Source organism: Amia ocellicauda, unplaced genomic scaffold, assembly GCF_036373705.1.
Source record: "Amia ocellicauda isolate fAmiCal2 unplaced genomic scaffold, fAmiCal2.hap1 HAP1_SCAFFOLD_26, whole genome shotgun sequence".
In the NCBI taxonomy this organism is placed as follows: domain Eukaryota; kingdom Metazoa; phylum Chordata; class Actinopteri; order Amiiformes; family Amiidae; genus Amia; species Amia ocellicauda.
The window spans coordinates 346,241-371,159 of record NW_027102823.1 but is presented as its reverse complement, the minus strand read 5'-3'; the positions used below and the strand labels follow the sequence as shown (position 1 = coordinate 371,159).

The following is a 24,919-nucleotide window of genomic DNA, read 5'->3' as shown; positions in this document are numbered from 1 at the left end:
GGCAACAGAGCTACAGCTTGAGCTGTGGTAGCGAGTTACTGGTTCAGGTGAGAGAGAAAGAGAGAGAGAGAGAGAGAGAGACTGTGCACTGTTCCTTATAGTCTGTCAGATCAATAGGTGATTGGTTCTTCAGTTCTTGGGATTGGATTTCGGTTTCAGCCCCCAGTGTCCTAATGGAGGGGGGCTTGATTTATGACTGATGTCAATCCATGCCATCTTTTGGAAATGCCGGTTGGCCCGGGTTCGTAGCTCTATGTCGGGATTTCGGCTCTCGTCCACTTCAAAGAGATTTTATCACCTACAGGCCCCTTTCTCCAGACATCTCATTGCAGGATTCAACCTATTTGGCCTCTTCTCAGTGCCATCCTCCCCAAAACTGTCACTTTGATGCAAACCAGTTCCAAGCTGATGAGCAAAGGAAATCTGATAACTTTGGGGGTGGAGAGGTCTTCTTTAGATCAGTGCTTCAGCTCAGAGCCCAAATGCTCTTATCAAAATACACCCAACATAACGCTACACAGTGGAACTGCAAGGCAATTGATTAAAGGGACAGATGGTGAATTCCTTTTTATCTTTACACTGTTGTTGGATGTCTCCTGTTCCTCTAAGTCTCATTTGGCTTTGGTTTCCCCCCTCTGTGTTGAATAATCGGGCTCTAAATAGCCCCGGCGTTTCTCCTGCAGTTCTTCGTTCTTTCCACTGCTAGCGCTGCCTTTGTGAAGGCAGATGGTGCTTGTGAGAAGTCAACAGCGTGTCCACCGAAAAGGGTGTCTGACTCCTGGTTTTGGATCCGGATGGGTTGATAACAGACCGAAACGGTTACAATATGATACTGCTTAGATTAACTGTGGATATGTATTGTGATCGTGCTCGGCTCAGGTGTGCGTTCAGTCTGCACACAAAACATTTCGGTCGCGAAACGTCTAATCAAATCGAATAAAACGGCGGGGATAGCATGTTTGATCCGTGTGCTATTGTTTTTCAACAATTGTAATGCCCTTTGTAACGTTTAACCACTTCGTTAAATACAGCTTGTTATAGGATATTGTGAACTGAACCTATTTTGCTGTGAATTTATATTTACTGCGAATAGTTTATTGTGTCTGGTCTTGGTCTGTCTGCACTAAATAAATCATTTGTATCAAGGGATTATTTAGTTTGTCTGTGTACTTTTTTACCTAACCACTAAAGGCCACTCCTTGCACTTCACACATTTGCCCTTTTAATTACTCCCTTACTGACATACTTTAACATGCAATGTGCGTGTGATAATAGTTTTAGCAGCCTGTTGCCATTCAGGTGAGACAATACCTAGTAAATCCTTTTTTTTTTTTTTCATGTTGGTGCGCCGCGAAGGTTTTTGGTCTCTGTCGCTTTTTACACAGTTCTTACAAGTGGCACATTGGGGATGAGGAGCAGAGCATGCTGACACGCATAGCTGTGGACTTCTGCATGGCACGGGGCCACAGGTCATTCCAAGTATTTCAAGACGCCTGCAAATGTGTGGACACGTTGTGTTGGCCCAACCCTCACAGATTATGCCAAGTCAAGTAGAGATGCATGTTGTGCTGTTCTAAAGTGACACGTCGTCAACGGCAAAAACATCTCTCAGAGTTCCTGGCTTGACTTGCCTCTGGAAGACAACACTTGCCCAGGCTGGATATTTGCCGAAAGAAGCAAAGAGGACTAGACAACTTGCCTAGACGCAACTGCATATTTTATTGTCACCTGGAAGGCCATCCAGGCTTTTCACCATCATGGCCCTTGGTCAACAAGGCGCCCGAACAGGGACTCGAACCCTGGACCCTCAGATTAAAAGTCTGATGCTCTACCGGCTGAGCTACCCTGGCTTCAGTAAAGTGCTTCACAATGTGTTGGCTTCATGATTGTTCCAGACCGCTTTCTGGCCGGTTTAGAAAACTGGGCTCAGGGTGACAAGGGTCACATGCATATGAGATGTTTGGGCAATGCGAGTTCTCCACAACAAATCCGAATTTCCGGGGTTTTCTCCTTGTCCTCATGCAATTCCAATGGCTTGACATTTGGGAGCTCGTCCAAAACCGATGTCAAACCATAATCACGCCTTCCTTCGAGCCGGAATTGAACCAGCGACCTAAGGATGCCTGCTGCCTGAAACCTACAGTCCTCCGCTCTACCAACTGAGCTATCGAAGGTAAGCTTCTCACGGTCTTCGCCTGGCAGTCTCAGTGGCAGTGCAAAGCCAAGAAGCACCGTGGCTTGGCTCAGTGGTTTTCAACCCGTGTGCCGTGAGGACTACCCAATTGTGTCGTGAGATTTTTATTCCCTGAAAAATATTATGTCATTTTGTTTGGTCAACTTCATAAATCTTGTATCAAATCAAACTTATTCAAATGTGTGAAAATATTACATTTATACATCACCTGTAGAAAGCGTTTCATAACTGAAATGTTGTGTTTGCCGGACTGAACGCACACCTACACTGAGTTGCAGTACTATCAATTGTATCGTAAGGTACACTTATAAATTTCAATTTAAGAAGTGAATTTATAGTATCACCTTATCACGAATCCTGGAATCTTGTAGAACTCAATTTCTGTAATAATTGGACACAGACACCAATTCCAAAGATATAAATTGTTAAATTTATTCAAAAACAAAGACTAAATGTAGCACTACACTAATTATACAAAAGGGAAAAGCTAATTAAAATTCAACTCTAGATCAACAAATCAAAGACAAATCACTTCCGTGACCAAATCAAAGACCATGGGATCGCATATGATAACACACAAATCGTTAAACAAAAAAGGTTATAAACACATTAACTACAATACCGGTTAATAAGACGAAGGTGAGTCTCTCGTTAGTATTGTTAGTCAGACATTAAATAACTACGCAGTTTAGTATTTATGTCAGGTAACTTCTCGTTATATATATATATCAGTCTCATTTACGTTTAGGTGCCGAGAAAGATCCTATCATTACTTGTTACCACAATTTTCCTTAACTGATTATTATTCAATGATCAAGGATAGGCAGGGCCACCAATAATCTAACGTCTATTGACTTGTGTCAATTTCAGACAAAACAGTTAAACAGGAATGAGAAGATATTTCTCGGGGTTGACAGATTTTATTTCTAAAATTATCAACAAAACAGTTTAATGTAACACACATTTATATTTAAGAAAACTAAATGATATTACACATTCTAGAGTTATGAATCACAGAATAACATTTCTAATTGATTTCTCAAATGTCATGAATCATGAACTCCAAACTGTTAAACTTATCTGAACTTCGTCGCAGAGAGGCCTCTCTGTCTTCGGGCTCAGATCACAGCACACGGCACATGGTCCGTGTGGTTTGGAACAAAGGCAGTGCGGTTCGGCTTTGTCCAAGAACTTCCACTCAGTCGATGCACCTGGATTTTGGGGTTTCGCGAAATTAGAGTCTTTTCCAAACAGATTTTCCACTGGTTTGAAGGCTCCAAGGTTGTGCATAAAATCTTCTTTGTAAGCAGGGTTCCACCGTAGTTACTTGAAGACAAAGTCTTTGAGGAAAGCAGGGCCCTGTTTGTTCCAAGGGTCAAGTTTCTTAAGACTCAAATAGCTATTTAAATGACTGAACACTTTCATATATATTCGACTTACTCAATTGTCCAGCTGTAAAACTCCACTGATCAGGTGGGCAAAGGCGGACATGCACAGTCTGTAAAGTTCTTTCTTTAATAAAGTCCTTTAATAGAATTCTTCGTACGGCTCAATCTCCTTCTCCCAGTTTAACTCTTCTGTTGCCGGCAAAGACTTGGTTGGTTTCTGGTTCCGGTTCGGGCAACAGAGCTACAGCTTGAGCTGTGGCAGCGAGTTACTGGTTCAGGTGAGAGAGAAAGAGAGAGAGAGAGAGAGAGAGACTGTGCACTGTTCCTTATAGTCTGTCAGATCAATAGGTGATTGGTTCTTCAGTTCTTGGGATTGGATTTCGGTTTCAGCCCCCAGTGTCCTAATGGAGGGGGGCTTGATTTATGACTGATGTCAATCCATGCCATCTTTTGGAAATGCCGGTTGGCCCGGGTTCGTAGCTCTATGTCGGGATTTCGGCTCTCGTCCACTTCAAAGAGATTTTATCACCTACAGGCCCCTTTCTCCAGACATCTCATTGCAGGATTCAACCTATTTGGCCTCTTCTCAGTGCCATCCTCCCCAAAACTGTCACTTTGATGCAAACCAGTTCCAAGCTGATGAGCAAAGGAAATCTGATAACTTTGGGGGTGGAGAGGTCTTCTTTAGATCAGTGCTTCAGCTCAGAGCCCAAATGCTCTTATCAAAATACACCCAACATAACGCTACACAGTGGAACTGCAAGGCAATTGATTAAAGGGACAGATGGTGAATTCCTTTTTATCTTTACACTGTTGTTGGATGTCTCCTGTTCCTCTAAGTCTCATTTGGCTTTGGTTTCCCCCCTCTGTGTTGAATAATCGGGCTCTAAATAGCCCCGGCGTTTCTCCTGCAGTTCTTCGTTCTTTCCACTGCTAGCGCTGCCTTTGTGAAGGCAGATGGTGCTTGTGAGAAGTCAACAGCGTGTCCACCGAAAAGGGTGTCTGACTCCTGGTTTTGGATCCGGATGGGTTGATAACAGACCGAAACGGTTACAATATGATACTGCTTAGATTAACTGTGGATATGTATTGTGATCGTGCTCGGCTCAGGTGTGCGTTCAGTCTGCACACAAAACATTTCGGTCGCGAAACGTCTAATCAAATCGAATAAAACGGCGGGGATAGCATGTTTGATCCGTGTGCTATTGTTTTTCAACAATTGTAATGCCCTTTGTAACGTTTAACCACTTCGTTAAATACAGCTTGTTATAGGATATTGTGAACTGAACCTATTTTGCTGTGAATTTATATTTACTGCGAATAGTTTATTGTGTCTGGTCTTGGTCTGTCTGCACTAAATAAATCATTTGTATCAAGGGATTATTTAGTTTGTCTGTGTACTTTTTTACCTAACCACTAAAGGCCACTCCTTGCACTTCACACATTTGCCCTTTTAATTACTCCCTTACTGACATACTTTAACATGCAATGTGCGTGTGATAATAGTTTTAGCAGCCTGTTGCCATTCAGGTGAGACAATACCTAGTAAATCCTTTTTTTTTTTTTTCATGTTGGTGCGCCGCGAAGGTTTTTGGTCTCAGCAAAGTGTGCCGTGGCATTACAACGCTTGGGAACCACTGGCTTGGCTTGTTGGGCATCCAGGTATGCACTGAGATTACGATCGGCACGATGATTGTCGTTCTCAGGAGAATTGTGTTTCTTTGCTGATCACGTTCTCTGTCGCTTTTTACACAGTTCTTACAAGTGGCACATTGGGGATGAGGAGCAGAGCATGCTGACACGCATAGCTGTGGACTTCTGCATGGCATGGGGCCACAGGTCATTCCAAGTATTTCAAGACGCCTGCAAATGTGTGGACACGTTGTGTTGGCCCAACCCTCACAGATTGTGCCAAGTCAAGTAGAGATGCATGTTGTGCTGTTCTAAAGTGACACGTCGTCAACGGCAAAAACATCTCTCAGAGTTCCTGGCTTGACTTGCCTCTGGAAGACAACACTTGCCCAGGCTGGATATTTGCCGAAAGAAGCAAAGAGGACTAGACAACTTGCCTAGATGCAACTGCATATTTTATTGTCACCTGGAAGGCCATCCAGGCTTTTCACCATCATGGCCCTTGGTCAACAAGGCGCCCAAACAGGGACTCGAACGCTGGACCCTCAGATTAAAAGTCTGATGCTCTACCGGCTGAGCTACCCAGGCTTCAGTGAAGTGCTTCACAATGTGTTGGCTTCATGATTGTTCCAGACCGCTTTCTGGCCGGTTTAGAAAACTGGGCTCAGGGTGACAAGGGTCACATGCATATGAGATGTTTGGGCAATGCGAGTTCTCCACAACAAATCCGAATTTCCGGGGTTTTCTCCTTGTCCTCATGCAAATCCAATGGCTTGACATTTGGGAGCTCGTCCAAAACCGTTGTCAAACCATAATCACGCCTTCCTTCGAGCCGGAATTGAACCAGCGACCTAAGGATGCCCGCTGCCTGAAACCTACAGTCCTCCGCTCTACCAACTGAGCTATCGAAGGTAAGCTTCTCACTGTCTTCGCCTGGCAGTCTCAGTGGCAGTGCAAAGCCAAGAAGCACCGTGGCTTGGCTCAGTGGTTTTCAACCCGTGTGCCGTGAGGACTACCCAATTGTGTCGTGAGATTTTTATTCCCTGAAAAATATTATGTCATTTTGTTTGGTCAACTTCATAAATCTTGTATCAAATCAAACTTATTCAAATGTGTGAAAATATTACATTTATACATCACCTGTAGAAAGCGTTTCATAACTGAAATGTTGTGTTTGCCGGACTGAACGCACACCTACACTGAGTTGCAGTACTATCAATTGTATCGTAAGGTACACTTATAAATTTCAATTTAAGAAGTGAATTTATAGTATCACCTTATCACGAATCCTGGAATCTTGTAGAACTCAATTTCTGTAATAATTGGACACAGACACCAATTCCAAAGATATAAATTGTTAAATTTATTCAAAAACAAAGACTAAATGTAGCACTACACTAATTATACAAAAGGGAAAAGCTAATTAAAATTCAACTCTAGATCAACAAATCAAAGACAAATCACTTCCGTGACCAAATCAAAGACCATGGGATCGCATATGATAACACACAAATCGTTAAACAAAAAAGGTTATAAACACATTAACTACAATACCGGTTAGTAAGACGAAGGTGAGTCTCTCGTTAGTATTGTTAGTCAGACATTAAATAACTACGCAGTTTAGTATTTATGTCAGGTAACTTCTCGTTATATATATATATATCAGTCTCATTTACGTTTAGGTGCCGAGAAAGATCCTATCATTACTTGTTACCACAATTTCCCTTAACTGATTATTATTCAATGATCAAGGATAGGCAGGGCCACCAATAATCTAACGTCTATTGACTTGTGTCAATTTCAGACTAAACAGTGAAACAGGAATGAGAAGATATTTCTCGGGGTTGACAGATTTTATTTCTAAAATTATCAACAAAACAGTTTAATGTAACACACATTTATATTTAAGAAAACTAAATGATATTACACATTCTAGAGTTATGAATCACAGAATAACATTTCTAATTGATTTCTCAAATGTCATGAATCATGAACTCCAAACTGTTAAACTTATCTGAACTTCGTCGCAGAGAGGCCTCTCTGTCTTCGGGCTCAGATCACAGCACACGGCACATGGTCCGTGTGGTTTGGAACAAAGGCAGTGCGGTTCGGCTTTGTCCACGAACTTCCACTCAGTCGATGCACCTGGATTTTGGGGTTTCGCGAAATTAGAGTCTTTTCCAAACAGATTTTCCACTGGTTTGAAGGCTCCAAGGTTGTGCACAAAATCTTCTTTGTAAGCAGGGTTCCACCGTAGTTACTTGAAGACAAAGTCTTTGAGGAAAGCAGGGCCCTGTTTGTTCCAAGGGTCAAGTTTCTTAAGACTCAAATAGCTATTTAAATGACTGAACACTTTCATATACATTCGACTTACTCAATTGTCCAGCTGTAAAACTCAACTGATCAGGTGGGCACAGGCGGACATGCACAGTCTGTAAAGTTCTTTCTTTAATAAAGTCCTTGAATAGAATTCTTCGTACGGCTCAATCTCCTTCTCCCAGTTTAACTCTTCTGTTGCCGGCAAAGACTTGGTTGGTTTCTGGTTCCGGTTCGGGCAACAGAGCTACAGCTTGAGCTGTGGCAGCGAGTTACTGGTTCAGGTGAGAGAGAAAGAGAGAGAGAGAGAGAGAGAGAGACTGTGCACTGTTCCTTATAGTCTGTCAGATCAATAGGTGATTGGTTCTTGAGTTCTTGAGATTGGATTTCGGTTTCAGCCCCCAGTGTCCTAATGGAGGGGGGCTTGATTTATGACTGATGTCAATCCATGCCATCTTTTGGAAATGCCGGTTGGCCCGGGTTCGTAGCTCTATGTCGGGATTTTGGCTCTCGTCCACTTCAAAGAGTTTTTATCACCTACAGGCCCCTTTCTCCAGACATCTCATAGCAGGATTCAACCTATTTGGCCTCTTCTCGGTGCCATCCTCCCCAAAACTGTCACTTTGATGCAAACCAGTTCCAAGCTGATGAGCAAAGGAAATCTGATAACTTTGGGGGTGGAGAGGTCTTCTTTAGATCAGTGCTTCAGCTCAGAGCCCAAATGCTCTTATCAAAATAAACCCAACATAACGCTACACAGTGAAACTGCAAGGCAATTGATTAAAGGGACAGATGGTGAATTCCTTTTTATCTTTACACTGTTGTTGGATGTCTCCTGTTCCTCTAAGTCTCATTTGGCTTTGGTTTCCCCCCTCTGTGTTGAATAATCGGACTCTAAATAGCCCCGGCGTTTCTCCTGCAGTTCTTCGTTCTTTCCACTGCTAGCGCTGCCTTTGTGAAGGCAGATGGTGCTTGTGAGAAGTCAACAGCGTGTCCACCGAAAAGGGTGTCTGACTCCTGGTATTGGATCCGGATGGGTTGATAACAGACCGAAACGGTTACAATATGATACTGCTTAGATTAACTGTGGATATGTATTGTGATCGTGCTCGGCTCAGGTGTGTGTTCAGTCTGCACACAAAACATTTCGGTCGCGAAACGTCTAATCAAATCGAATAAAACGGCGGGGATACCATATTTTATCCGTGTGCTATTGTTTTTCAACAATTGTAATGCCCTTTGTAACGTTTAACCACTTCGTTAAATACAGCTCGTTATAGGATATTGTGAACTGAACCTATTTTGCTGTGAATTTATATTTACTGCGAATAGTTTATTGTGTCTGGTCTTGGTCTGTCTGCACTAAATAAATGATTTATATCAAGGGATTATTTAGTTTGTCTGTGTACTTTTTTACCTAACCACTAAAGGCCACTCCTTGCACTTCACACATTTGCCCTTTTAATTACTCCCTTACTGACATACTTTAAAATGCAATGTGCGTGTGATAATAGTTTTAGCAGCCTGTTGCCATTCAGGTGAGACAATACCTAGTAAATCCTTTTTTTTTTTTTTCATGTTGGTGCGCCGCGAAGGTTTTTGGTCTCTGTCGCTTTTTACACAGTTCTTACAAGTGGCACATTGGGGATGAGGAGCAGAGCATGCTGACACGCATAGCTGTGGACTTCTGCATGGCATGGGGCCACAGGTCATTCCAAGTATTTCAAGACGCCTGCAAATGTGTGGACACGTTGTGTTGGCCCAACCCTCACAGATTGTGCCAAGTCAAGTAGAGATGCATGTTGTGCTGTTCTAAAGTGACACGTCGTCAACGGCAAAAACATCTCTCAGAGTTCCTGGCTTGACTTGCCTCTGGAAGACAACACTTGCCCAGGCTGGATATTTGCCAAAAGAAGCAAAGAGGACTAGACAACTTGCCTAGACGCAACTGCATATTTTATTGTCACCTGGAAGGCCATCCAGGCTTTTCACCATCATGGCCCTTGGTCAACAAGGCGCCCAAACAGGGACTCGAACGCTGGACCCTCAGATTAAAAGTCTGATGCTCTACCGGCTGAGCTACCCGGGCTTCAGTGAAGTGCTTCACAATGTGTTGGCTTCATGATTGTTCCAGACCGCTTTCTGGCCGGTTTAGAAAACTGGGCTGAGGGTGACAAGGGTCACATGCATATGAGATGTTTGGGCAATGCGAGTTCTCCACAACAAATCCGAATTTCCGGGGTTTTCTCCTTGTCCTCATGCAATTCCAATGGCTTGACATTTGGGAGCTCGTCCAAAACCGATGTCAAACCATAATCACGCCTTCCTTCGAGCCGGAATTGAACCAGCGACCTAAGGATGCCTGCTGCCTGAAACCTACAGTCCTCCGCTCTACCAACTGAGCTATCAAAGGTAAGCTTCTCACTGTCTTCGCCTGGCAGTCTCAGTGGCAGTGCAAAGCCAAGAAGCACCGTGGCTTGGCTCAGTGGTTTTCAACCCGTGTGCCGTGAGGACTACCCAATTGTGTCGTGAGATTTTTATTCCCTGAAAAATATTATGTCATTTTGTTTGGTCAACTTCATAAATCTTGTATCAAATCAAACTTATTCAAATGTGTGAAAATATTACATTTATACATCACCTGTAGAAAGCGTTTCATAACTGAAATGTTGTGTTTGCCGGACTGAACGCACACCTACACTGAGTTGCAGTACTATCAATTGTATCGTAAGGTACACTTATAAATTTCAATTTAAGAAGTGAATTTATAGTATCACCTTATCACGAATCCTGGAATCTTGTAGAACTCAATTTCTGTAATAATTGGACACAGACACCAATTCCAAAGATATAAATTGTTAAATTTATTCAAAAACAAAGACTAAATGTAGCACTACACTAATTATACAAAAGGGAAAAGCTAATTAAAATTCAACTCTAGATCAACAAATCAAAGACAAATCACTTCCGTGACCAAATCAAAGACCATGGGATCGCATATGATAACACACAAATCGTTAAACAAAAAAGGTTATAAACACATTAACTACAATACCGGTTAGTAAGACGAAGGTGAGTCTCTCGTTAGTATTGTTAGTCAGACATTAAATAACTACGCAGTTTAGTATTTATGTCAGGTAACTTCTCGTTATATATATATATATCAGTCTCATTTACGTTTAGGTGCCGAGAAAGATCCTATCATTACTTGTTACCACAATTTCCCTTAACTGATTATTATTCAATGATCAAGGATAGGCAGGGCCACCAATAATCTAACGTCTATTGACTTGTGTCAATTTCAGACTAAACAGTTAAACAGGAATGAGAAGATATTTCTCGGGGTTGACAGATTTTATTTCTAAAATTATCAACAAAACAGTTTAATGTAACACACATTTATATTTAAGAAAACTAAATGATATTACACATTCTAGAGTTATGAATCACAGAATAACATTTCTAATTGATTTCTCAAATGTCATGAATCATGAACTCCAAACTGTTAAACTTATCTGAACTTCGTCGCAGAGAGGCCTCTCTGTCTTCGGGCTCAGATCACAGCACACGGCACATGGTCCGTGTGGTTTGGAACAAAGGCAGTGCGGTTCGGCTTTGTCCACGAACTTCCACTCAGTCGATGCACCTGGATTTTGGGGTTTCGCGAAATTAGAGTCTTTTCCAAACAGATTTTCCACTGGTTTGAAGGCTCCAAGGTTGTGCACAAAATCTTCTTTGTAAGCAGGGTTCCACCGTAGTTACTTGAAGACAAAGTCTTTGAGGAAAGCAGGGCCCTGTTTGTTCCAAGGGTCAAGTTTCTTAAGACTCAAATAGCTATTTAAATGACTGAACACTTTCATATACATTCGACTTACTCAATTGTCCAGCTGTAAAACTCAACTGATCAGGTGGGCACAGGCGGACATGCACAGTCTGTAAAGTTCTTTCTTTAATAAAGTCCTTGAATAGAATTCTTCGTACGGCTCAATCTCCTTCTCCCAGTTTAACTCTTCTGTTGCCGGCAAAGACTTGGTTGGTTTCTGGTTCCGGTTCGGGCAACAGAGCTACAGCTTGAGCTGTGGCAGCGAGTTACTGGTTCAGGTGAGAGAGAAAGAGAGAGAGAGAGAGAGAGAGAGAGACTGTGCACTGTTCCTTATAGTCTGTCAGATCAATAGGTGATTGGTTCTTGAGTTCTTGAGATTGGATTTCGGTTTCAGCCCCCAGTGTCCTAATGGAGGGGGGCTTGATTTATGACTGATGTCAATCCATGCCATCTTTTGGAAATGCCGGTTGGCCCGGGTTCGTAGCTCTATGTCGGGATTTCGGCTCTCGTCCACTTCAAAGAGTTTTTATCACCTACAGGCCCCTTTCTCCAGACATCTCATAGCAGGATTCAACCTATTTGGCCTCTTCTCGGTGCCATCCTCCCCAAAACTGTCACTTTGATGCAAACCAGTTCCAAGCTGATGAGCAAAGGAAATCTGATAACTTTGGGGGTGGAGAGGTCTTCTTTAGATCAGTGCTTCAGCTCAGAGCCCAAATGCTCTTATCAAAATAAACCCAACATAACGCTACACAGTGAAACTGCAAGGCAATTGATTAAAGGGACAGATGGTGAATTCCTTTTTATCTTTACACTGTTGTTGGATGTCTCCTGTTCCTCTAAGTCTCATTTGGCTTTGGTTTCCCCCCTCTGTGTTGAATAATCGGACTCTAAATAGCCCCGGCGTTTCTCCTGCAGTTCTTCGTTCTTTCCACTGCTAGCGCTGCCTTTGTGAAGGCAGATGGTGCTTGTGAGAAGTCAACAGCGTGTCCACCGAAAAGGGTGTCTGACTCCTGGTATTGGATCCGGATGGGTTGATAACAGACCGAAACGGTTACAATATGATACTGCTTAGATTAACTGTGGATATGTATTGTGATCATGCTCGGCTCAGGTGTGTGTTCAGTCTGCACACAAAACATTTCGGTCGCGAAACGTCTAATAAAATCGAATAAAACGGCGGGGATACCATATTTTATCCGTGTGCTATTGTTTTTCAACAATTGTAATGCCCTTTGTAACGTTTAACCACTTCGTTAAATACAGCTCGTTATAGGATATTGTGAACTGAACCTATTTTGCTGTGAATTTATATTTACTGCGAATAGTTTATTGTGTCTGGTCTTGGTCTGTCTGCACTAAATAAATGATTTATATCAAGGGATTATTTAGTTTGTCTGTGTACTTTTTTACCTAACCACTAAAGGCCACTCCTTGCACTTCACACATTTGCCCTTTTAATTACTCCCTTACTGACATACTTTAAAATGCAATGTGCGTGTGATAATAGTTTTAGCAGCCTGTTGCCATTCAGGTGAGACAATACCTAGTAAATCCTTTTTTTTTTTTTTCATGTTGGTGCGCCGCGAAGGTTTTTGGTCTCTGTCGCTTTTTACACAGTTCTTACAAGTGGCACATTGGGGATGAGGAGCAGAGCATGCTGACACGCATAGCTGTGGACTTCTGCATGGCATGGGGCCACAGGTCATTCCAAGTATTTCAAGACGCCTGCAAATGTGTGGACACGTTGTGTTGGCCCAACCCTCATAGATTGTGCCAAGTCAAGTAGAGATGCATGTTGTGCTGTTCTAAAGTGACACGTCGTCAACGGCAAAAACATCTCTCAGAGTTCCTGGCTTGACTTGCCTCTGGAAGACAACACTTGCCCAGGCTGGATATTTGCCGAAAGAAGCAAAGAGGACTAGACAACTTGCCTAGACGCAACTGCATATTTTATTGTCACCTGGAAGGCAATCCAGGCTTTTCACCATCATGGCCCTTGGTCAACAAGGCGCCCGAACAGGGACTCGAACCCTGGACCCTCAGATTAAAAGTCTGATGCTCTACCGGCTGAGCTACCCGGGCTTCAGTGAAGTGCTTCACAATGTGTTGGCTTCATGATTGTTCCAGACCGCTTTCTGGCCGGTTTAGAAAACTGGGCTCAGGGTGACAAGGGTCACATGCATATGAGATGTTTGGGCAATGCGAGTTCTCCACAACAAATCCGAATTTCCGGGGTTTTCTCCTTGTCCTCATGCAATTCCAATGGCTTGACATTTGGGAGCTCGTCCAAAACCGATGTCAAACCATAATCACGCCTTCCTTCGAGCCGGAATTGAACCAGCGACCTAAGGATGCCTGCTGCCTGAAACCTACAGTCCTCCGCTCTACCAACTGAGCTATCGAAGGTAAGCTTCTCACCGTCTTCACCTGGCAGTCTCAGTGGCAGTGCAAAGCCAAGAAGCACCGTGGCTTGGCTCAGTGGTTTTCAACCCGTGTGCCGTGAGGACTACCCAATTGTGTCGTGAGATTTTTATCCCCTGAAAAATATTATGTCATTTTGTTTGGTCAACTTCATAAATCTTGTATCAAATCAAACTTATTCAAATGTGTGAAAATATTACATTTATACATCACCTGTAGAAAGCGTTTCATAACTGAAATGTTGTGTTTGCCGGACTGAACGCACACCTACACTGAGTTGCAGTGCTATCAGTTGTATCGTAAGGTACACTTATAAATTTCAATTTAAGAAGTGAATTTATAGTATCACCTTATCACGAATCCTGGAATCTTGTAGAACTCAATTTCTGTAATAATTAGACACAGACACCAATTCCAAAGATATAAATTGTTAAATTTATTCAAAAACATATACTAAATGTAGCACTACACTAATTATACAAAAGGGAAAAGCTAATTAAAATTCAACTCTAGATCAACAAATCAAAGACAAATCACTTCCGTGACCAAATCAAAGACCATGGGATCGCATATGATAACACACAAATCGTTAAACAAAAAAGGTTATAAACACATTAACTACAATACCGGTTAGTAAGACGAAGGTGAGTCTCTCCTTAGTATTGTTAGTCAGACATTAAATAACTACGCAGGTTAGTATTTATGTCAGGTAACTTCTCGTTATATATATAAATCAGTCTCATTTACGTTTAGGTGACGAGAAAGATCCTATCATTACTTGTTACCACAATTTCCCTTAACTGATTATTATTCAATGATCAAGGATAGGCAGGGCCACCAATAATCTAACGTCTATTGACTTGTGTCAATTTCAGACTAAACAGTTAAACAGGAATGAGAAGATATTTCTCGGGGTTGACAGATTTTATTTCTAAAATTATCAACAAAACAGTTTAATGTAACACACATTTATATTTAAGAAAACTAAATGATATTACACATTCTAGAGTTATGAATCACAGAATAACATTTCTAATTGATTTCTCAAATGTCATGAATCATGAACTCCAAACTGTTAAACTTATCTGAACTTCGTCGCAGAGAGGCCTCTCTGTCTTCGGGCTCAGATCACAGCACACGGCACATGGTCCGTGTGGTTTGGAACAAAGGCAGTGCGGTTCGGCTTTGTCCAAGAACTTCCACTCAGTCGATGCACCTGGATTTTGGGGTTTCGCGAAATTAGAGTCTTTTCCAAACAGATTTTCCACTGGTTTGAAGGCTCCAAGGTTGTGCACAAAATCTTCTTTGTAAGCAGGGTTCCACCGTAGTTACTTGAAGACAAAGTCTTTGAGGAAAGCAGGGCCCTGTTTGTTCCAAGGGTCATGTTTCTTAAGACTCAAATAGCTATTTAAATGACTGAACACTTTCATATACATTCGACTTACTCAATTGTCCAGCTGTAAAACTCAACTGATCAGGTGGGCACAGGCGGACATGCACAGTCTGTAAAGTTCTTTCTTTAATAAAGTCCTTTAATAGAATTCTTCGTACGGCTCAATCTCCTTCTCCCAGTTTAACTCTTCTGTTGCCAGCAAAGACTTGGTTGGTTTCTGGTTCCGGTTCGGGCAACAGAGCTACAGCTTGAGCTGTGGCAGCGAGTTACTGGTTCAGGTGAGAGAGAAAGAGAGAGAGAGAGAGAGAGACTGTGCACTGTTCCTTATAGTCTGTCAGATCAATAGGTGATTGGTTCTTGAGTTCTTGAGATTGGATTTCGGTTTCAGCCCCCAGTGTCCTAATGGAGGGGGGCTTGATTTATGACTGATGTCAATCCATGCCATCTTTTGGAAATGCCGGTTGGCCCGGGTTCGTAGCTCTATGTCGGGATTTCGGCTCTCGTCCACTTCAAAGAGTTTTTATCACCTACAGGCCCCTTTCTCCAGACATCTCATAGCAAGATTCAACCTATTTGGCCTCTTCTCGGTGCCATCCTCCCCAAAACTGTCACTTTGATGCAAACCAGTTCCATGCTGATGAGCAATGGAAATCTGATAACTTTGGGGGTGGAGAGGTCTTCTTTAGATCAGTGCTTCAGCTCAGAGCCCAAATGCTCTTATCAAAATAAACCCAACATAACGCTACACAGTGGAACTGCAAGGCAATTGATTAAAGGGACAGATGGTGAATTCCTTTTTATCTTTACACTGTTGTTGGATGTCTCCTGTTCCTCTAAGTCTCATTTGGCTTTGGTTTCCCCCCTCTGTGTTGAATAATCGGACTCTAAATAGCCCCGGCGTTTCTCCTGCAGTTCTTCGTTCTTTCCACTGCTAGCGCTGCCTTTGTGAAGGCAGATGGTGCTTGTGAGAAGTCAACAGCGTGTCCACCGAAAAGGGTGTCTGACTCCTGGTATTGGATCCGGATGGGTTGATAACAGACCGAAACGGTTACAATATGATACTGCTTAGATTAACTGTGGATATGTATTGTGATCGTGCTCGGCTCAGGTGTGCGTTCAGTCTGCACACAAAACATTTCGGTCGCGAAACGTCTAATCAAATCGAATAAAACGGCGGGGATAGCATATTTTATCCGTGTGCTATTGTTTTTCAACAATTGTAATGCCCTTTGTAATGTTTAACCACTTCGTTAAATACAGCTCGTTATAGGATATTGTGAACTGAACCTATTTTGCTGTGAATTTATATTTACTGCGAATAGTTTATTGTGTCTGGTCTTGGTCTGTCTGCACTAAATAAATGATTTATATCAAGGGATTATTTAGTTTGTCTGTGTACTTTTTTACCTAACCACTAAAGGCCACTCCTTGCACTTCACACATTTGCCCTTTTAATTAATCCCTTACTGACATACTTTAACATGCAATGTGCGTGTGATAATAGTTTTAGCAGCCTGTTGCCATTCAGGTGAGACAATACCTAGTAAATCCTTTTTTTTTTTTTCATGTTGGTGCGCCGCGATGGTTTTTGGTCTCTGTCGCTTTTTACACAGTTCTTACAAGTGGCACATTGGGGATGAGGAGCAGAGCATGCTGACACGCATAGCTGTGGACTTCTGCATGGCATGGGGCCACAGGTCATTCCAAGTATTTCAAGACGCCTGCAAATGTGTGGACACGTTGTGTTGGCCCAACCCTCACAGATTGTGCCAAGTCAAGTAGAGATGCATGTTGTGCTGTTCTAAAGTGACACGTCGTCAACGGCAAAAACATCTCTCAGAGTTCCTGGCTTGACTTGCCTCTGGAAGACAACACTTGCCCAGGCTGGATATTTGCCGAAAGAAGCAAAGAGGACTAGACAACTTGCCTAGACGCAACTGCATATTTTATTGTCACCTGGAAGGCCATCCAGGCTTTTCACCATCATGGCCCTTGGTCAACAAGGCGCCCGAACAGGGACTCGAACCCTGGACCCTCAGATTAAAAGTCTGATGCTCTACCGGCTGAGCTACCCGGGCTTCAGTGAAGTGCTTCACAATGTGTTGGCTTCATGATTGTTCCAGACCGCTTTCTGGCCGGTTTAGAAAACTGGGCTCAGGGTGACAAGGGTCACATGCATATGAGATGTTTGGGCAATGCGAGTTCTCCACAACAAATCCGAATTTCCGGGGTTTTCTCCTTGTCCTCATGCAATTCCAATGGCTTGACATTTGGGAGCTCGTCCAAAACCGATGTCAAACCATAATCACGCCTTCCTTCGAGCCGGAATTGAACCAGCGACCTAAGGATGCCTGCTGCCTGAAACCTACAGTCCTCCGCTCTACCAACTGAGCTATCGAAGGTAAGCTTCTCACCGTCTTCGCCTGGCAGTCTCAGTGGCAGTGCAAAGCCAAGAAGCACCGTGGCTTGGCTCAGTGGTTTTCAACCCGTGTGCCGTGAGGACTACCCAATTGTGTCGTGAGATTTTTATCCCCTGAAAAATATTATGTCATTTTGTTTGGTCAACTTCATAAATCTTGTATCAAATCAAACTTATTCAAATGTGTGAAAATATTACATTTATACATCACCTGTAGAAAGCGTTTCATAACTGAAATGTTGTGTTTGCCGGACTGAACGCACACCTACACTGAGTTGCAGTGCTATCAGTTGTATCGTAAGGTACACTTATAAATTTCAATTTAAGAAGTGAATTTATAGTATCACCTTATCACGAATCCTGGAATCTTGTAGAACTCAATTTCTGTAATAATTAGACACAGACACCAATTCCAAAGATATAAATTGTTAAATTTATTCAAAAACATATACTAAATGTAGCACTACACTAATTATACAAAAGGGAAAAGCTAATTAAAATTCAACTCTAGATCAACAAATCAAAGACAAATCACTTCCGTGACCAAATCAAAGACCATGGGATCGCATATGATAACACACAAATCGTTAAACAAAAAAGGTTATAAACACATTAACTACAATACCGGTTAGTAAGACGAAGGTGAGTCTCTCCTTAGTATTGTTAGTCAGACATTAAATAACTACGCAGGTTAGTATTTATGTCAGGTAACTTCTCGTTATATATATAAATCAGTCTCATTTACGTTTAGGTGACGAGAAAGATCCTATCATTACTTGTTACCACAATTTCCCTTAACTGATTATTATTCAATGATCAAGGATAGGCAGGGCCACCAATAATCTAACGTCTATTGACTTGTGTCAATTTCAGACTAAACAGTTAAACAGGAATGAGAAGATATTTCTCGGGGTTGACAGATTTTATTTCTAAAATTATCAACAAAACAGTTTAATGTAACACACATTTATATTTAAGAAAACTAAATGATATTACACATTCTAGAGTTATGAATCACAGAATAACATTTCTAATTGATTTCTCAAATGTCATGAATCATGAACTCCAAACTGTTAAACTTATCTGAACTTCGTCGCAGAGAGGCCTCTCTGTCTTCGGGCTCAGATCACAGCACACGGCACATGGTCCGTGTGGTTTGGAACAAAGGCAGTGCGGTTCGGCTTTGTCCAAGAACTTCCACTCAGTCGATGCACCTGGATTTTGGGGTTTCGCGAAATTAGAGTCTTTTCCAAACAGATTTTCCACTGGTTTGAAGGCTCCAAGGTTGTGCACAAAATCTTCTTTGTAAGCAGGGTTCCACCGTAGTTACTTGAAGACAAAGTCTTTGAGGAAAGCAGGGCCCTGTTTGTTCCAAGGGTCATGTTTCTTAAGACTCAAATAGCTATTTAAATGACTGAACACTTTCATATACATTCGACTTACTCAATTGTCCAGCTGTAAAACTCAACTGATCAGGTGGGCACAGGCGGACATGCACAGTCTGTAAAGTTCTTTCTTTAATAAAGTCCTTTAATAGAATTCTTCGTACGGCTCAATCTCCTTCTCCCAGTTTAACTCTTCTGTTGCCAGCAAAGACTTGGTTGGTTTCTGGTTCCGGTTCGGGCAACAGAGCTACAGCTTGAGCTGTGGCAGCGAGTTACTGGTTCAGGTGAGAGAGAAAGAGAGAGAGAGAGAGAGAGACTGTGCACTGTTCCTTATAGTCTGTCAGATCAATAGGTGATTGGTTCTTGAGTTCTTGAGATTGGATTTCGGTTTCAGCCCCCAGTGTCCTAATGGAGGGGGGCTTGATTTATGACTGATGTCAATCCATGCCATCTTTTGGAAATGCCGGTTGGCCCGGGTTCGTAGCTCTATGTCGGGATTTCGGCTCTCGTCCACTTCAAAGAGTTTTTATCACCTACAGGCCCCTTTCTCCAGACATCTCATAGCAGGATTCAACCTATTTGGCCTCTTCTCGGTGCCATCCTCCCCAAAACTGTCACTTTGATGCAAACCAGTTCCATGCTGATGAGCAATGGAAATCTGATAACTTTGGGGGTGGAGAGGTCTTCTTTAGATCAGTGCTTCAGCTCAGAGCCCAAATGCTCTTATCAAAATAAACCCAACATAACGCTACACAGTGGAACTGCAAGGCAATTGATTAAAGGGACAGATGGTGAATTCCTTTTTATCTTTACACTGTTGTTGGATGTCTCCTGTTCCTCTAAGTCTCATTTGGCTTTGGTTTCCCCCCTCTGTGTTGAATAATCGGACTCTAAATAGCCCCGGCGTTTCTCCTGCAGTTCTTCGTTCTTTCCACTGCTAGCGCTGCCTTTGTGAAGGCAGATGGTGCTTGTGAGAAGTCAACAGCGTGTCCACCGAAAAGGGTGTCTGACTCCTGGTATTGGATCCGGATGGGTTGATAACAGACCGAAACGGTTACAATATGATACTGCTTAGATTAACTGTGGATATGTATTGTGATCGTGCTCGGCTCAGGTGTGCGTTCAGTCTGCACACAAAACATTTCGGTCGCGAAACGTCTAATCAAATCGAATAAAACGGCGGGGATAGCATATTTTATCCGTGTGCTATTGTTTTTCAACAATTGTAATGCCCTTTGTAATGTTTAACCACTTCGTTAAATACAGCTCGTTATAGGATATTGTGAACTGAACCTATTTTGCTGTGAATTTATATTTACTGCGAATAGTTTATTGTGTCTGGTCTTGGTCTGTCTGCACTAAATAAATGATTTATATCAAGGGATTATTTAGTTTGTCTGTGTACTTTTTTACCTAACCACTAAAGGCCACTCCTTGCACTTCACACATTTGCCCTTTTAATTAATCCCTTACTGACATACTTTAACATGCAATGTGCGTGTGATAATAGTTTTAGCAGCCTGTTGCCATTCAGGTGAGACAATACCTAGTAAATCCTTTTTTTTTTTTTCATGTTGGTGCGCCGCGATGGTTTTTGGTCTCTGTCGCTTTTTACACAGTTCTTACAAGTGGCACATTGGGGATGAGGAGCAGAGCATGCTGACACGCATAGCTGTGGACTTCTGCATGGCATGGGGCCACAGGTCATTCCAAGTATTTCAAGACGCCTGCAAATGTGTGGACACGTTGTGTTGGCCCAACCCTCACAGATTGTGCCAAGTCAAGTAGAGATGCATGTTGTGCTGTTCTAAAGTGACACGTCGTCAACGGCAAAAACATCTCTCAGAGTTCCTGGCTTGACTTGCCTCTGGAAGACAACACTTGCCCAGGCTGGATATTTGCCGAAAGAAGCAAAGAGGACTAGACAACTTGCCTAGACGCAACTGCATATTTTATTGTCACCTGGAAGGCCATCCAGGCTTTTCACCATCATGGCCCTTGGTCAACAAGGCGCCCGAACAGGGACTCGAACCCTGGACCCTCAGATTAAAAGTCTGATGCTCTACCGGCTGAGCTACCCGGGCTTCAGTGAAGTGCTTCACAATGTGTTGGCTTCATGATTGTTCCAGACCGCTTTCTGGCCGGTTTAGAAAACTGGGCTCAGGGTGACAAGGGTCACATGCATATGAGATGTTTGGGCAATGCGAGTTCTCCACAACAAATCCGAATTTCCGGGGTTTTCTCCTTGTCCTCATGCAAATCCAATGGCTTGACATTTGGGAGCTCGTCCAAAACCGTTGTCAAACCATAATCACGCCTTCCTTCGAGCCGGAATTGAACCAGCGACCTAAGGATGCCCGCTGCCTGAAACCTACAGTCCTCCGCTCTACCAACTGAGCTATCGAAGGTAAGCTTCTCACTGTCTTCGCCTGGCAGTCTCAGTGGCAGTGCAAAGCCAAGAAGCACCGTGGCTTGGCTCAGTGGTTTTCAACCCGTGTGCCGTGAGGACTACCCAATTGTGTCGTGAGATTTTTATTCCCTGAAAAATATTATGTCATTTTGTTTGGTCAACTTCATAAATCTTGTATCAAATCAAACTTATTCAAATGTGTGAAAATATTACATTTATACATCACCTGTAGAAAGCGTTTCATAACTGAAATGTTGTGTTTGCCGGACTGAACGCACACCTACACTGAGTTGCAGTACTATCAATTGTATCGTAAGGTACACTTATAAATTTCAATTTAAGAAGTGAATTTATAGTATCACCTTATCACGAATCCTGGAATCTTGTAGAACTCAATTTCTGTAATAATTGGACACAGACACCAATTCCAAAGATATAAATTGTTAAATTTATTCAAAAACAAAGACTAAATGTAGCACTACACTAATTATACAAAAGGGAAAAGCTAATTAAAATTCAACTCTAGATCAACAAATCAAAGACAAATCACTTCCGTGACCAAATCAAAGACCATGGGATCGCATATGATAACACACAAATCGTTAAACAAAAAAGGTTATAAACACATTAACTACAATACCGGTTAGTAAGACGAAGGTGAGTCTCTCGTTAGTATTGTTAGTCAGACATTAAATAACTACGCAGTTTAGTATTTATGTCAGGTAACTTCTCGTTATATATATATATATCAGTCTCATTTACGTTTAGGTGCCGAGAAAGATCCTATCATTACTTGTTACCACAATTTCCCTTAACTGATTATTATTCAATGATCAAGGATAGGCAGGGCCACCAATAATCTAACGTCTATTGACTTGTGTCAATTTCAGACTAAACAGTTAAACAGGAATGAGAAGATATTTCTCGGGGTTGACAGATTTTATTTCTAAAATTATCAACAAAACAGTTTAATGTAACACACATTTATATTTAAGAAAACTAAATGATATTACACATTCTAGAGTTATGAATCACAGAATAACATTTCTAATTGATTTCTCAAATGTCATGAATCATGAACTCCAAACTGTTAAACTTATCTGAACTTCGTCGCAGAGAGGCCTCTCTGTCTTCGGGCTCAGATCACAGCACACGGCACATGGTCCGTGTGGTTTGGAACAAAGGCAGTGCGGTTCGGCTTTGTCCACGAACTTCCACTCAGTCGATGCACCTGGATTTTGGGGTTTCGCGAAATTAGAGTCTTTTCCAAACAGATTTTCCACTGGTTTGAAGGCTCCAAGGTTGTGCACAAAATCTTCTTTGTAAGCAGGGTTCCACCGTAGTTACTTGAAGACAAAGTCTTTGAGGAAAGCAGGGCCCTGTTTGTTCCAAGGGTCAAGTTTCTTAAGACTCAAATAGCTATTTAAATGACTGAACACTTTCATATACATTCGACTTACTCAATTGTCCAGCTGTAAAACTCAACTGATCAGGTGGGCACAGGCGGACATGCACAGTCTGTAAAGTTCTTTCTTTAATAAAGTCCTTGAATAGAATTCTTCGTACGGCTCAATCTCCTTCTCCCAGTTTAACTCTTCTGTTGCCGGCAAAGACTTGGTTGGTTTCTGGTTCCGGTTCGGGCAACAGAGCTACAGCTTGAGCTGTGGCAGCGAGTTACTGGTTCAGGTGAGAGAGAAAGAGAGAGAGAGAGAGAGAGAGAGAGACTGTGCACTGTTCCTTATAGTCTGTCAGATCAATAGGTGATTGGTTCTTGAGTTCTTGAGATTGGATTTCGGTTTCAGCCCCCAGTGTCCTAATGGAGGGGGGCTTGATTTATGACTGATGTCAATCCATGCCATCTTTTGGAAATGCCGGTTGGCCCGGGTTCGTAGCTCTATGTCGGGATTTCGGCTCTCGTCCACTTCAAAGAGTTTTTATCACCTACAGGCCCCTTTCTCCAGACATCTCATAGCAGGATTCAACCTATTTGGCCTCTTCTCGGTGCCATCCTCCCCAAAACTGTCACTTTGATGCAAACCAGTTCCAAGCTGATGAGCAAAGGAAATCTGATAACTTTGGGGGTGGAGAGGTCTTCTTTAGATCAGTGCTTCAGCTCAGAGCCCAAATGCTCTTATCAAAATAAACCCAACATAACGCTACACAGTGAAACTGCAAGGCAATTGATTAAAGGGACAGATGGTGAATTCCTTTTTATCTTTACACTGTTGTTGGATGTCTCCTGTTCCTCTAAGTCTCATTTGGCTTTGGTTTCCCCCCTCTGTGTTGAATAATCGGACTCTAAATAGCCCCGGCGTTTCTCCTGCAGTTCTTCGTTCTTTCCACTGCTAGCGCTGCCTTTGTGAAGGCAGATGGTGCTTGTGAGAAGTCAACAGCGTGTCCACCGAAAAGGGTGTCTGACTCCTGGTATTGGATCCGGATGGGTTGATAACAGACCGAAACGGTTACAATATGATACTGCTTAGATTAACTGTGGATATGTATTGTGATCGTGCTCGGCTCAGGTGTGTGTTCAGTCTGCACACAAAACATTTCGGTCGCGAAACGTCTAATCAAATCGAATAAAACGGCGGGGATACCATATTTTATCCGTGTGCTATTGTTTTTCAACAATTGTAATGCCCTTTGTAACGTTTAACCACTTCGTTAAATACAGCTCGTTATAGGATATTGTGAACTGAACCTATTTTGCTGTGAATTTATATTTACTGCGAATAGTTTATTGTGTCTGGTCTTGGTCTGTCTGCACTAAATAAATGATTTATATCAAGGGATTATTTAGTTTGTCTGTGTACTTTTTTACCTAACCACTAAAGGCCACTCCTTGCACTTCACACATTTGCCCTTTTAATTACTCCCTTACTGACATACTTTAAAATGCAATGTGCGTGTGATAATAGTTTTAGCAGCCTGTTGCCATTCAGGTGAGACAATACCTAGTAAATCCTTTTTTTTTTTTTTCATGTTGGTGCGCCGCGAAGGTTTTTGGTCTTTGTCGCTTTTTACACAGTTCTTACAAGTGGCACATTGGGGATGAGGAGCAGAGCATGCTGACACGCATAGCTGTGGACTTCTGCATGGCATGGGGCCACAGGTCATTCCAAGTATTTCAAGACGCCTGCAAATGTGTGGACACGTTGTGTTGGCCCAACCCTCACAGATTGTGCCAAGTCAAGTAGAGATGCATGTTGTGCTGTTCTAAAGTGACACGTCGTCAACGGCAAAAACATCTCTCAGAGTTCCTGGCTTGACTTGCCTCTGGAAGACAACACTTGCCCAGGCTGGATATTTGCCGAAAGAAGCAAAGAGGACTAGACAACTTGCCTAGACGCAACTGCATATTTTATTGTCACCTGGAAGGCCATCCAGGCTTTTCACCATCATGGCCCTTGGTCAACAAGGCGCCCGAACAGGGACTCGAACCCTGGACCCTCAGATTAAAAGTCTGATGCTCTACCGGCTGAGCTACCCGGGCTTCAGTGAAGTGCTTCACAATGTGTTGGCTACATGATTGTTC

General features: G+C 42.4%; 13 non-coding genes across 13 annotated transcripts; all 13 read right to left on the bottom strand.

Moving 5' to 3' along the window:
• Positions 1 to 1,777: 1,777 nt before the first annotated feature.
• Positions 1,778 to 1,850, bottom strand: trnak-uuu (transfer RNA lysine (anticodon UUU)). Its single transcript has one exon. It is a non-coding gene; the product is annotated as a tRNA-Lys (tRNA).
• A 235-nt stretch (positions 1,851 to 2,085) lies between these two features.
• On the bottom strand, positions 2,086 to 2,174 carry trnay-gua (transfer RNA tyrosine (anticodon GUA)). Its single transcript is given in 2 exon segments — positions 2,086 to 2,121; positions 2,138 to 2,174. It is a non-coding gene; the product is annotated as a tRNA-Tyr (tRNA).
• Positions 2,175 to 5,729: 3,555 nt separating this feature from the next.
• Positions 5,730 to 5,802, bottom strand: trnak-uuu (transfer RNA lysine (anticodon UUU)). The gene has a single exon. It is a non-coding gene; the product is annotated as a tRNA-Lys (tRNA).
• Positions 5,803 to 6,037: 235 nt separating this feature from the next.
• Positions 6,038 to 6,126, bottom strand: trnay-gua (transfer RNA tyrosine (anticodon GUA)). The gene is given in 2 exon segments: positions 6,038 to 6,073; positions 6,090 to 6,126. It is a non-coding gene; the product is annotated as a tRNA-Tyr (tRNA).
• A 3,420-nt stretch (positions 6,127 to 9,546) lies between these two features.
• On the bottom strand, positions 9,547 to 9,619 carry trnak-uuu (transfer RNA lysine (anticodon UUU)). Its single transcript has one exon. It is a non-coding gene; the product is annotated as a tRNA-Lys (tRNA).
• A 235-nt stretch (positions 9,620 to 9,854) lies between these two features.
• Positions 9,855 to 9,943, bottom strand: trnay-gua (transfer RNA tyrosine (anticodon GUA)). Its single transcript is given in 2 exon segments — positions 9,855 to 9,890; positions 9,907 to 9,943. It is a non-coding gene; the product is annotated as a tRNA-Tyr (tRNA).
• A 3,422-nt stretch (positions 9,944 to 13,365) lies between these two features.
• trnak-uuu (transfer RNA lysine (anticodon UUU)) lies at positions 13,366 to 13,438 on the bottom strand. Its single transcript has one exon. It is a non-coding gene; the product is annotated as a tRNA-Lys (tRNA).
• A 235-nt stretch (positions 13,439 to 13,673) lies between these two features.
• On the bottom strand, positions 13,674 to 13,762 carry trnay-gua (transfer RNA tyrosine (anticodon GUA)). The gene is given in 2 exon segments: positions 13,674 to 13,709; positions 13,726 to 13,762. It is a non-coding gene; the product is annotated as a tRNA-Tyr (tRNA).
• A 3,413-nt stretch (positions 13,763 to 17,175) lies between these two features.
• trnak-uuu (transfer RNA lysine (anticodon UUU)) lies at positions 17,176 to 17,248 on the bottom strand. Its single transcript has one exon. It is a non-coding gene; the product is annotated as a tRNA-Lys (tRNA).
• Positions 17,249 to 17,483: 235 nt separating this feature from the next.
• On the bottom strand, positions 17,484 to 17,572 carry trnay-gua (transfer RNA tyrosine (anticodon GUA)). The gene is given in 2 exon segments: positions 17,484 to 17,519; positions 17,536 to 17,572. It is a non-coding gene; the product is annotated as a tRNA-Tyr (tRNA).
• A 3,413-nt stretch (positions 17,573 to 20,985) lies between these two features.
• On the bottom strand, positions 20,986 to 21,058 carry trnak-uuu (transfer RNA lysine (anticodon UUU)). The gene has a single exon. It is a non-coding gene; the product is annotated as a tRNA-Lys (tRNA).
• Positions 21,059 to 21,293: 235 nt separating this feature from the next.
• On the bottom strand, positions 21,294 to 21,382 carry trnay-gua (transfer RNA tyrosine (anticodon GUA)). The gene is given in 2 exon segments: positions 21,294 to 21,329; positions 21,346 to 21,382. It is a non-coding gene; the product is annotated as a tRNA-Tyr (tRNA).
• A 3,422-nt stretch (positions 21,383 to 24,804) lies between these two features.
• trnak-uuu (transfer RNA lysine (anticodon UUU)) lies at positions 24,805 to 24,877 on the bottom strand. The gene has a single exon. It is a non-coding gene; the product is annotated as a tRNA-Lys (tRNA).
• Between the last annotated feature and the right edge of the window lie 42 nt (positions 24,878 to 24,919).